At 37.1% G+C, this 14,125-nt stretch overlaps 1 protein-coding gene across 12 annotated transcripts in view; it reads left to right on the forward strand.

The window, feature by feature from the left end:
* FER (FER tyrosine kinase) overlaps nucleotides 1–14,125 on the forward strand; it is a 305,227-nt gene that overhangs the window by 205,764 nt on the left and 85,338 nt on the right. The gene's annotated exons all lie outside the window — the stretch shown is intronic.

A 14,125-nucleotide genomic window follows, 5' to 3' on the forward strand; every position in this document is an offset into this window, starting at 1 on the left:
CATCAGAATTTGTAAAGTTAAATAATCACAAAAGCATAAAGTTCCTTTTAAAATATATTTCCACTATGAGATAAAGAGCTCATAAGTATATGGTTATGAAAAAATCAGGAGGCATTTAACCCAGGTATGCAAGGCTGATTTTGAAATTTAAATATCTATTAATGTAATCCATCATATCAATAGGTTAAAAAAAGAAACAGCACATTATCATATCAATTGATACAGTAAAAACATTTGACAAAATCTAACACCCATTCATCATAAAAGTAAATTAAAAAAGGCCCAACGGCCAGTCAATCTTGCCTGAAAGCTTGACACAGCCACTTCCTTAAACTTTGTGTCTTAGTTTCCTTACCTGTAAAGAAAGAATAATTAAGTTGTAAGGATGAACACACTGTGATTGTATGTAAATACACATTATATCAATAGTAGACAGATAGATAGGTAGATATAGATATTTGGATAGATAGATATAGATATTTGTATAGACATCTATCTCTTAGAGTGCTTGATACAAAACCATTTGTGTGTTCTCATAATCATCATTTTTATTTTATAAATAGCGGCCTATTGCACGAAGAGATTCGTGCAATAGGCCTTCCTTTCCCCTGGCTGCTGGCACCGGTTTTCCTTCGGCACCCAGGCCTTCGCTCTGGCCGGGCTCCAGCCGGAGCCGGCCCCAGGGCCGTGAGGCTTTTGCTGCTCCGCCAGCCCCGGGGCCGTGAGGCTTTCGCTGCTCCGCTGGCCGCAGGGCCGTTGCTGCTCTGGCCCCCAGGCCATCAGGCTTCACTCCACCACTTGGAGCCTACATATACAAATTAACTGCCATCTTTGTTAGGTTAATTTGCATACTCTCCTGATTGGCTGGTTAGTGTAGCGAAGGTATGGTCAATTTACATGTTTGTCTATTATTAGGTAAGGTTGGCTAAAAAGTAAGTTACTAAAATGCTATAATTTGACAAGAACTTTAACTCAAACTCTAAACCTGCCCCTGCCACTAACTCTAATTCTACCCCTTTATTATAATTCTATCTAAGAATGACCCACAAACAAATTGGGACATTTAAAATTTCTTTAGTTCTTCCCATTCTACCATCATTTGTGACTGTTTGGTTTGTATGTTGTAATGTTTAGCCTTCATGGGTCTTTCTTTCCTTATATGTAGAACTAAAGTGGCTAGATTAGATTGCCTCTGAATTTTAGCTTTAACCTATAATATTTTAGTTGTTAGGAAAATTTTTCTTAAATTTGAAACCTTTAATAACAAACTCTCAGACCACTCTAAACCAGTGTTTCTCTGTCCTTTTCTCTTTTTATAGTAGGCATGATGGGGAAATAACCAGATGGTTTTCATTCTTATAAAAGTAGCATAATAATATAAAACATTTTACAGTTACATAAAATTTTACAGTTGTCACAGCACTTTAACATTATGTCATTTGTCCTAACAGGCAGTATTTTTATCCTCATTTACAAATAAGCTAAATGAAGTTTAGAGAGTTTAAAGTGACTTGTCAACATCAATTAAACAGCAAGTGGAAAATCGTGCTCTGTTTTCTACTGTCATTCAGTTTATAAGGGGGTCAAAATATATAATCCTTTTATGAATTGAAAATATAAATGAAAATTCAAGCCAATGTCTATGCAAGATACTCTATGGGCAAATACATGAATCCTTGTTCCATAATTTCTCAACCTGGTGCACAGATAAGTAAATAGCTATTGCAGTAAACAGAAAAATTTTTGTTTGAGTTACTTTTTTCTCTATGGGGATAAAGCTGTGGAGAGAAGATTTAGAAAACTTTAAAAGCAAAATTTAATAACTGCTTAGTGACTAATATGCAAGCCATTTCAAGAATGTATTATGCAAAGATTTAATATGCTGCTGTTCACGTCAGATAACTGAGCCCATTGAAATCAAATCCGAAATATATTTTAACCACAGTAATGTTTGAAGAAATTATAAGCATTTGAGAATTCACATTTAGAGTGAATACTCCCAAGATAATCCTGTTTTCATTTGAATCATCTCTTGAATTACAACTACCTTATTTATTTACTTGTTTGCTATGAGTTGCTGCATAAGTAAAATCTAACAAAAGCCAATTCTAAATGGAACTAGGAAATACTAAAACAAAAACAAACAAAAAACCCCTCTAATATGCTGACATATGACCCCATTTTATTTTACAAACAAGTTGTGTATTACTTAGGAATTCAAATGAAGGAAATGAGTTGTTTGTGACAAAAATGACTTTAAAAAAGGAATATTTATGGTGCAGGCATCTGTCATTTGTTTTTATATCTGGTTAAATTAGGGCTGCTACAAGATACCCTGATGGATAGGAGACGAAGCAGCTTAACCTCTCCTACCATGTCTCTGCACATCCTGGGTATAGAGGTGCTAATTTTAGCAAGCCTTAGAAAATGCCAGTCTTCACTCTTTCTTTCACTAGGAACTTGTAAACTGCCTCCTCCTTTCTGACCTGGATGTTCTCTTTGAGTTCAGAACTTCCTGGAAGTAACTGAATGTTATATTATCTGGTACATTCCTCAGCTCACACAGATATGTGCCCCTGGGCAATCCTCGAACTTATCTTAATTTTAGAATGACTTATGGCTTTGGAACTTTTAGAATTATTGAAGAATTTTTACCAGTTTTTAGAAAGCATCAAAATATATCTCATCTTTATAAGATGCTTTAAAAAAATGAATTGAGCTTATATAGTTTGTATTGTATAGAGATTTTACCTTAGAAATCTGGACATAATAATACCGTTCTCATAAATATCTCTACACTTTCAGTAGACATTTTTCCATTGTCAGCATTTTTTTAAAATTTTTTGTTTCCAGTTGTAATTTTTATAGGTAATTTCATGAATTTTTGTCATTGTATTAAATTCTTTTTAAAAATAAACATTTTGCCCTGTCAACTCATCATGAATCAACTAAAGCAATTTCAGTGATGTGATATTATAGCAATAGGGGTTTATTATATTTAGTAGTCCCTGGAAATGACAGTTCCCATTCCTTTAAAAATAAGCTCCCAGCATTTTGGCTCTGGATACTTACCTTGCATGTGTTTCTCTCACTCATCATAAAGGTAGAAAAGGGCAAATTATACCAACAAAACATTCAGGAACGTGGCTTCTGGCACTCACTGAAAGAGAGCCCTCAAACTATGCCCTGGCACCTTGCCTTACAGATCTAGCCCATCCCCAGTTGTATTAACAGTATCGCTTCACAGCAGCAAATTGTGAATTCAAGAGAAAGGATAACGTAGCAATTCTCAGATTACTACTTTTTACCAAAAATTATAAGATATGTCAGCTCCATGGCTGGGTGTTTTATTTTGCTAATAAATTATTAAAGAAGAACCTAATTTTGTGGAGTTTCTTCATGTTGTTTGGAGATATTGATAGAATACTCTTAAATCAAATTTGGTATGAGTCTCAATGAGTATAATTATAAAAAAGTGCACAGTAAATTTCATTTTTAGAGAATGGGTTAACTTTTTAATATATTAACTGATGTTAAAATATCTAAACTTACACATTGGTCTTTACTTAGTGTAGTTCAAGTATAATACATTAATGAAAAGCAAAGTAAATGCACTCTGTTGCCAACTTATATCATAGATAATAGATTTTGATATAATTAAAATATTTCTAAAACAACTTTCTAAAGGGAATGGCATATTTAAATTTATATTTCTTTATTAGCCAAATGATATGTTGGACTATCATAATGTGCCATTTGCTGCCTAATATCCCAAAGTAAATGTAGATTAAATAGTTAAACTGGCCATTTCTCCAGACACTAAAAGCACTACTATCCTTTGAAATTAGTGACTTTGTTTTGCACGTTACCTAAATTGACAATCTGGTGGTATTACACACCTGTGATACTGGCATTTTCCTATTGTTTCTCAGGTAGACCACTTCTAAGTGCATGTTCTTTCCCATAGGCTGAGCTAAATGCTGAAAACATTAAGCCAGAAGGAGGATATGAGAAATGAAACCTAAAATATGACTATTACTTTATTGCTTCTTTAACCTGAGTGGTTTAAAAGAAGTGCCTAGGGATTTCTTTATCAATGAGCAAAGGTTATGTTATAACAAACAGGTTTACATGGTACATTTGAACCATAGATGCATTGTGAATATATCTGCGCAATATTGCTCATATGTTTTTTACAGGGTTGGGCAAAAGTAGGTTTACAGTTGTGAGCATGGGGAACAGAATTCATTGTAGTAGTATTATTTATTAACTAGAGGTCCAGTGCACAAAAATTTGTGCACTAGGGGGGGCGTCCCTCAGCTCGGCCTGTGCCCTCTCGCAGTCTGGGACCCCTCGGGGGATGACCACCTGCTGGCTTAGGCCCGCTCCCTGGGGTATCAGGCCCAAGCCGGCAGTCAGACATCCCTCTGGCAGCCAGGCAACCCTCAGGGTATGTCCACTTACCAGCAGAGAGCAGATCTGAGCTGCAGTCGGACATCCTTAGCGCTGCTGAGGAGGCGGGAGAGGCTCCCACCACCACCGCTGTACTGGCAGCCGGCAGCCTGGCTTGTGGCTAAGCAGAGCTCCCCCTGTGGGAGCACACTGACCACCAGGGGGCAGCTCCTGCATTGAGCATCTGCACCCTGGTGGTCAGTGTGTGTCATAGTGACCAGTCATTCCCAGTCGTTCTGCTGTTAGAGTCAATTTGCATATTACCCTTTTATTATATAGGAGTGCCTGGCCAGCCTGGGTGAGGGGCTGATGGCTGTTTGCAGGCTGACCACAGCCCCTTCAGGGTGGGGGTCCCCCCTGGGGTGCCTGGCCAGCCTGGATGAGGGGCTGATGGCTGTTTGCAGGCTGGCCACAGCCCCTTCAGGGTGGGGGGTCTTGCTGGGATGCCTGGCCAATCTGGGTGAGGGGCTGAGGGCCGTTTTCAGGTTGGCTGAGCCCCCCAGTGGGGACCCTCACCCCATGAGGGTGTGGCCAGCCTGGGTGAGGGGCTGATGGCTGTTTGCAGGCTGGCCATGGCCCCCGGCCACCCAAGCTCCCAGTGGAGGCTGGCTGGAAGCAGGTATCTGGGATTTATTTGTCTTCTATAATTGAAACTTTGTTGCCATTAGTGAAGGCCACAGCCAGCTCAGGGCACACGGGAAGCTTGGCTTCCTCCATCGCCCAGGCAACCAAGCCTCCTGCTTGCTCCAGCTTCATGTCTGCTGGCCGCCATCTTGGTTGTGTTAATTTGCAGATAGTCACTCTGATTGGCTGGTGGGCGTGGCTTAGGGCATAGCAAAGGTACAGTCAATTAGCATCTTTGTCTTTTATTAGTGTAGATTATTATTTGCCATACAAACAACTGTAAACCTACTTTTGCACACCCCTGTGTATTCTGAGCATCTGATGGCACTTGCTTCAGCAAGGAGGCAGATAGCTTGGTGAGCAGAACAAAGCAGGTTATGAACCATAGTCTTCCTCTTAGATCCTGTTTTTTAAAAACTCTTTATGGTAATCAAAGTTGCTTAATGATTCAAAGTAATGTAGGAGTTAGGAACACATCTGCATCCTTGCACAGGAATAAGTAGTTCTTTTAAGACTAGAGGCCCAGTGCACAAAAATTGTGCACTTGGAAGGTCCCTCAGCATGGCCTGTGACCTCTTGCAGTCTGGGAGCCCTCAGGGGATATCTGACTGACGGCTTAGACCGGCTCCTTGTGGGCCTAAGCCGTCACTTCTTATGCTTTCTCCCGCCACCACTGCTGTGTTCGCCAGCTTGAGCCTGGCTTCTGGCTGGGCAGTACTCCCCCTGTGGGAGTGCACTGACCACCAGGGGGCAGCTCCTGCATTGAGTGTCTGCCCCCTAGTGGTCAGTGTGCATCATAGGGACCAGTTGTTCTGCTGTGTGGTTGATTTGCATATTAGCCTTTTAATATATAGGATACTGGTTAGTTTTAGTGTTGTTTTGTTAGGTTTTCATTTTTAAGCTTTTGTTACTATACCTGGAAAAGTCTTAAAATACTCAGAAATAAAGTTTTAAGTAATATTCTAAATAATAAGAAAATATGCAAATCTTAGAAGTATGAATAGGACTAGTAAAACTGGTGAATCCAACTGAAATTAAAAAATCAAATTTTGATATAATTTCTTGTTTTTACAAATAAACAGGTTTTCCTCTGTAATCACTCCAGTGTATATGAAACTGAGTGCCTATTAATATGAGGTTTTCATATTATCAGAATTATAAGGAAAACAGCTATTTAAATGGTGAGGAGCACAAGCTATTTTTTTCAAGATTACAAGACAACTGAAGATCAATTGAAACAAAGTTCTTTAAAAAATTATTCATGATGAAAGTTGAAAAGTGAGAATGTTTGTTTTTTTCTAACTGCATTAAAATGTATGATAGACTACTTTATGTAGAAACCAAACAAATGCCCAAATGCCTCTTAGTAGTTTTAGCCAAAGATATTATAATGTTACATTCTTAATTTCCTTTGTAAAGTTTATCCCTTCCTAGTTTGAAGTTGTTCTGTGTATTCAGAAATGATAGACAAACCCTGGACTCTTTCTAAATTGTGGAAGAAATGAAAACCTTCCGATTTGTATTTGCGAAGGTATATAATTCTATTCATAGGTACCATTATTCTTTAAACTGAATTTTACTTACTATTTAAGGCCGAGTGTTCTGTTAGGTTATTCATCCATTTATTCAACAAATAGTTACTCAATGCCTATGATGTATTCCAGGTACTAATGATTTAACAGTGAAGAAAACAGACCAAAGTCCTCCTAAAAATCTAAAATTCCTGCTCTCTTGAAGCTTAAATTTTAGTGGGGGAAGAAATATGTTAGGTAAATAAGTAAAATGTAAATATGTTGAATGTTATTAAGAAAACAGAGCATAGAGGGAAGACGATAGGATTTGTTGGGGTGGGTAGAGGTTGAAAGTCTTAGTGGCCAGGGAAGTCCTCAGAAGGGTAAGACGTTTGGGTAAAAGCCTGATGAATGTTAGGGAACAAGGTCTGTGGGGATCTGGAGTATGAGCATTCCAGACTTCATGGGATTGCAGAGAGAGCAGAGAGGATGAAATAAGGGTCAGAGGAGAGTAGAAGATGAGGTCAGAGAGAGGGAATGGGTTCAAATCATACAAAGCTTTGTAGATCTTAGTGACACTCTATTTCAGTTTAAGGAGTCTTCTTGTGGAGGTTACCCTAATCTGAACATCTACTAGTAGGTTCTTGCTGTTCTTATCACCTTTCAAGGGTAAATAATGTAAACAAAGCTTCACATTTATGACAAATACCATAGAAAATACTGAATACCTTTTAAGCCCTCCAGGTCTAAGAGATTGTTTTTCATTGTGTCATAAATGTGAATACCCTTTTAAGGATGAAATCAATCTTCTACTTGTTAACTGCTCATTTTATGACAAGCCAAATTAATTACTTCTGAAAATCCATTATGCATTTTTCTTTTCTCATTTCTTCACTAGTTTTCTGGTCATTTTTAATATCTCTCTTCTCATTTAGGTACTCTTTGTTTCCTTTCCTTGGTTTTCAGATACTATTTAAACATAAAACATCTTCACAAATTCATCTTGAAGCAGTGTGCTTTATATTAAGAATTGTATAGTCTTGTGTCATTGAAAATGTAAACATAATATTAGAACTGTCATTATAACAAGGTTTTGTATATGTGAAACTTTCCTGTTCCTTATTTGCCTTCATTTGTCCTTCTCTGTAAAGCTGAAGTAGATTGTCATTGGTATCCATTTGTGGGCATGAATTTCAATTTCAGGAAGAACATGAAATAGCTGTGCCTGAAATTAAGCACCTAATAAATACACCTGGAAAATGTAACCTTTTCTAGAAAATGTAACTTTGCCTAAAGTCTTCTGTGTCAAAATTGAGACAACAGTATCACATTTGACAATATCTGCAATTAAAGTGAAAGGCTTTCTATAGCAAACTGAAAGATTAAAGAAGTGACTTTATATAGCATCTTTAATCATTTCATATCTTAAGAGATTACACATATTAAATATTTTCAGGTAGGCAACTGGTGTTTTAAGACTTTTTTTTTTCTCTTACACATTAGTCAGATGGTATTGAGAGCTTTATCAAGATCTTTGATAAAGATTTCCAAGTTAATTTATCTTCTAAGAAGATATTTGCTACCAGCAAGTGCTATATCTCTATATTTTCTATCTTGGCTACTACAAGTAATAAAGAAACCCTTTCTATAGTAACATCTATCATTTGTTGAATAGGATAAAAGATGCAAATACTTGTGTTTCTGCAAATTTTTCCATCTTTAAAAGTGCTTTTTAAAAATAAATAATGCATAATATTATTTGAAGAATTTATAAATATGTCACTGAGATTATTTTTAAGAGTCAATTTCATATTCTTTCATTCTTTTTAAAGTGGAATTTCTAAATTAATGAGGCTGTAATTTGAAGGATTTTTATTATTCTTTTAAAAATATTCCAAACTAGTCGGCTTTGGTAAAAATAAACCCTCTAACTGACTACTTATTGAGAACACATATATCACCTTGTATTTAAGCGACTTTGAAACTTAGAAATATACCTGTTTTTTCTTTAACACTGTACATTCTTATCTAATGAACAAAATAAACTGATGAACAAAATAGATCCAGAGACATAGAAGCATGGAACAGACTGTCGAATCTCAGAGGGAAGGTGAGGGTAGGTGAGAAGAAATCAACCAAAGAACTTGTATGCATATTTATATAACCCATGGGCACAGACAATAATGTGGTACAGGCCTGGGGTTGGGTTGGGGGTGTCTAGAAGGAGTCAATGGGGGGAAAAGGGACATATATAATACTTTCAACAATAAAGATTTTTAGAAAACATTGAGAGTATAAAGTAAAAAAAAAAAAAAAAGACTTTCCATTGTGACATTTGGATTAATTACTTTATTTGATAAACACTTTCTGAGTTTCATCCACCATATACATTGGTGAAAAATATATCCATGATCTCTTCCCTCAGTGAATTCAGTGGAGCAGGAGAGAAATATATTTAACACTAATCACAAATAAATTTATTGCGAACTTTGCTCTAAAAAGAGTATTTCTCAGAGATATGGCAACAGGTAGCACCTAGTTTATTTTAGAGGCCTTAGGAGACAACTCTAGGAGGTGACATTTGTGTTATGACCTGAAAGATAAAAGCAGTCTACCTTTGCAAAGGGCTAGGAAGAGGCACAGAGAATAGCAGGTACAAAAGCTATGGGTAGGAATTGCTTTTATATTTGAGCAACAGAAGGAAGAGTAGAATGACTGAGGCATACTGAGCCTGGGAGAGACTGGCATATAATAAGGTTGCAAAGGTAGGAGAGATGGAGTGATGAAGGGCCTCTTAAGTGAGAATAAGCAATTTTTTATTATATTCCCCAAATAATTGTGTTTTAGGCAGTGAATTTTTTTACGTATTACTTTCAAAGATTATGTAGGAAACACAATGACAGATCAGCTCAGATCCCCCTTCCCTTTGCTATTCTTCTTGGCGGCAGCAGTTCTTACTAGTTTATTGTAGGGTTTTGCTGTCTGATTTCGTTTATTTAATTTTAGTTTTATTCTTTCAGTGCTTTTCTTTGCAAGTTGAAACATATATGAATATATGTCTTATTAACATAAGTAACTTATTGTACATACTCTGCTGCTCTCTGTAGTTTTAAAAATATTTTTTAATTTTTAAATTACAGTTGATGTATAATATATTAGTTCAGGTGTATGACCCATTGATTTAGGCATTTATATAACTTATGAAGTGATCGCTTGCCTTAGAATTTCAATAATATCAGCAAAAGCACCACCTTAAAATAAATTAGGTAAATTCAGTCCCCTCCTCCATAATATAAAAAAAACTTATTTCCAGAGTAACTTCTAGTCCTGACATTCTAAGAGTTTGTGAAAGCAGACCCTGGAATTTGTAGTGGCAGTTCACATAATGTCTGGCAAGAATATATATATATATATATATATATATATATATATATATATATATCTGGTATATATATATATATATATATATATATATATATATCTGGTATATATATATATATCTGGTATATATATATATCTGGTATATATATATATCTGGTATATATATATCTGGTATATATATATATACATATATGTATATATATACATATATATATGTATATATATATATCTGGTATATATATATCTGGTATATATATATCTGGTATATATATATATATATATCTGGTATATATATATATATATATATATCTGGTATATATATATATCTGGTATATATATATATATATATATATATATATATATATATATATATCTGGTACCCCTTGAAACCAGCAAGTTAGAAATCCTGTGAGATGTACTTTTATTTCATAGAGCTGTTATCATAACTGCTATCAAGTTATGTTCTCAAAGATCATCTGCAAGGGAGAAATGCAGAAGGTCCCCCCTATTCTGCAGTGTTAGCATAACATGACTATTAAGAAACCTCATCTGAAAAGACTAATGTCATGTATTGGCCCAAATTGGGAAAACCACACACTCAGCTCTACTTCTGGCTGGGCTGAATTTTTCTACTTAGATAGTAAGCCGTTCACTAAGTGCTTCTTTAAAAGAAAAAAAGTAGAATCAGGAAAGCTATTACATACTTGGAGTTATTTTCAGTGTTTCATCTTCCTCATCTTTCCCCAAAACTTATCCATTTCTAGCTTCTTATTGAGTATTTTAATATCTTATTTTTAGTCTTTCTTTGGATAGTTCTTAGTATAAACCTCATCACCTGTTTGACATCTTGCTTAATTTTTTTTTTCTGTGCAATTAATCTCTCCTAACTACACATACCCAACATGTAGCAGTCAGTATCAGCTGCTTCAGTATTTGCATTGATTTTTTTCTTCAAGAATTGCTTTGGCTTATATCCTATTATATAAAATCTATTCTGTGTTTCATGGAGTACAAATTGAATCAGCTTACATTGTTTATGCTTGTATAGATTTTCCCCTTATATTTGATGAGCCAGCTAACAACCACAACTTTTATTAGTACAGATTAAAGAGCAAAGGTTTATTTTTTAATAAGAACCTGAACAATGGCATAAATGGAGCCTCCAAAGAGCTGCCTACAATTTATTAGTTACTTTGATTATTAGATGTCCTATATAATAAAAGGGTAACATGCAAATAGACCAAACGGCAGAACAGCTGAACAACCAATCAGAGCATTATATGCTAATGATATGCTAAGGCTGCTTAACCGCTTGCTATGATGTGCACTGACTACCAGGGGGCAGACTGTTGACCAGTTGCTATGGTGTGCACTGACCACCAGGGGGCAGATGCTCTGACCGGGAGGTTAGCTTGCTGCTGGGATTTGGCTCAATTGGGGACTTAGCGAGATGGGCTGGCCCCTCCCTGAAGCCCTCCCATGGTCCCTCTCCAGTGCACCAGTGGGGTCCCTCAGCCTGGCCTTCACCCTCTCGCAATCCAGGACCCCTTGGTGGATGTCAGAGAGCCGGTTTCAGCCCAGTCTCACAGGGCACTCCCCTTGGGAGGGCGCCAGATGCAGAGCTCATGGCTGGCAAGTGCTGCTATAGCAGCACAAGCCTCTCCCAATCAGAACTGATTGGGCGTGAGTCCATGGGAGGCACAGTGGGGCTGGGATGAGCGGGAGCGGCAAGTAGGAGCTACAGGTGGCATTGGACTGTGGATTTTGGCCCAATCCCTGCAGGCCACCCAGAGGAACCCCACCCATGCACGAATTCATGCACTGGGTCTCTAGTTTTAAATGTATAAATGAACACAACTAAAGCAAACATCTTAGAAACAAGTTTATATCCTAAAAAACATGGGACATGAATTGTACATTTTACATGTCACCAGAGATTAGTACCTATTAATTTAATAAACTTTGAAGTTGTTCAAAGATAAATTAAGATTTCTATGTGATTTAATGACAAGAAATCATTAGTAGTATAGCCCTGATGATCTCTTTTCTCCAAGACAAATTGATAAATTAATATTCTTGTTTATATAATTTCTCAAAGTTTGTTTAATGAGATTACTTCCTCAGTGTTCCATTAATACTGAACAACAGATAAGACCAAATTTCCACAGCATGGAGTAAGACATCTTTAAGAGCTATTGAGAGTAATAGCTTCTATCCTCTTACGAAAAGTTGCTGCAAACAATAATAAAGCATTTCGTATTGTTTCCTACTTATTCCAGATGTGCGTGTGTGTGTGTGTGTGTGTGTGTGTGTGTGTAAAATATATACATATATTTACATTTACATTTATATATATAAATTTTTTAATTCTCCAAGTAATCTTCTGATACAGATATTATTTTAACCATTAGGGATCTTTGAGTTGCTAGTACAGAAACTATATACAATATTATAGAGATTTTGTAAGTTCACTTAATTGAAAAATCTAGAGGGAAGTTACTCTTGAGGAAGTTACTCCAGTGGCTCCAGCATGTCACCCAAAACTATTCTCTTTCCTTCACTCTTTGCTCTCCACGGTGGTGGCTCCATTTGAAGACTGCCAGTCTTTGTGTTATTCATGCTGTCTATACGCTTTCGGTAGCAAAGCATGCTGCTTTCTTGGTAGTTTTCTTCACAAAAAGAAAAATAAAAAAAAATTCATTCCCCTCTTAAATACCTCCTTGTATATCAGTGGTCTGAATTAAGTTGTGTGCCTGTCCGGGAACCAGTCACTTGCACAGGGAAGTGGACTTAATTGGTTAAGCCAATCCAGAACCGCCCTTATTATTGGGGGTGAGGTTAATACATTTCAAAATGGAATAAGGGCAGTCTTCTAAAATAAATTGAGGTGAATGAAGAATAGATGTATGACAAGCAACCAGTCCTGACTGCAGCTCTTTCTCATTTTATGTAAAGAAACTAGAGGCCCGGTGCATGAAATTAATGCACGAGGGAGGGGGAGGGTTCACTCAGCCTGGCCTGCACCCTCTCCAATCTGGGATCCCTCTCGCAATCTGGAACCACTGACTCCTAACCACTCACCTGTCTGCCTTCCTGATGCCCCCAACTGCTCCCCTGTTGGCCTAATCCCCCTAACTGCTCTCCCCTGCTGACCTGATCCCCCCTAACTGCTCTCGCCTTTTGGCCTGATCCCCCTAACTGCCTATCTGCTCTCCCTTCCTCTCCATACCCTTTGGAACCCAGAGCAGGCTTGCCGAGAGCTCTCCACTGCGGCCCCCGCCCTGTCCTGATTGGTCATTACCTGGCGGTGTCCTGGCCAATTTACATATTCCTCTATTATCAGTATGGGTAACTTCAACAACAATAAGTTGTAATGTTTGTTGTGTGCATTATGTGCTTGGCACATGCTTAGTTCTTTAGATACATTCAGTCTTCAAAACCATCTTGAGACATAAATGGAATTTTTTTTTTTTAAAGAAGTTTAGAAAGGTTAAACAGCTTACTCACGGCTACATAACTAATCAGACCAAGGTCAATTGGATTTCAACCTCCATGCTCTTTGCACCATGCCATGCTCTCCCTAGTAAGCCAAAGTTGGCTATGAAAATGCATTGTGTTAGAAATTCATCCTGGTGAAGAATGCTAGAAAATAATCCACCCTGTTTTAGTTTAATATGTAGTCTACCCACAGAAATAAGCCTTGTTAAGCCAGAGTCACAAAAGGGAAGTGATCTTGTTTTGTTCTTTTTGTACACCAAGATTCTTAGTTGCAGTGGCCAGGTAGGTACTCTGTGCTATATGTATACACACACATACACATATCCATGTATGCATACACATATATCTACACATGGGCTGCATATATAATTATTGTGTAAATCACAAATTCGAAGGGAGGCTCTTTAACTTGATACTTAATGAAAATGACACAATGAGATCAAAGGGACTCTACAGCAGGAGTGGGGAACACCTGGTCCGTGGTCTAGCCCTACCAAAGCATTGTGGGCGAGTTAATTAAATGTTTGACCAAATATAGCAGGCTAATTTTTAAGTTGATAATTTTGTATGGCCTGCAAGTGATGTTGTAACTATCCAAATTGGCAGAAAAAAGGTTCCTCACCTTGCTCTACAGTAACCTCTCAGTGAGTACTTGAGAC

Source organism: Myotis myotis, unplaced genomic scaffold (genome assembly GCF_014108235.1).
Source record: "Myotis myotis isolate mMyoMyo1 unplaced genomic scaffold, mMyoMyo1.p scaffold_m19_p_5, whole genome shotgun sequence".
NCBI lineage: Eukaryota > Metazoa > Chordata > Mammalia > Chiroptera > Vespertilionidae > Myotis > Myotis myotis.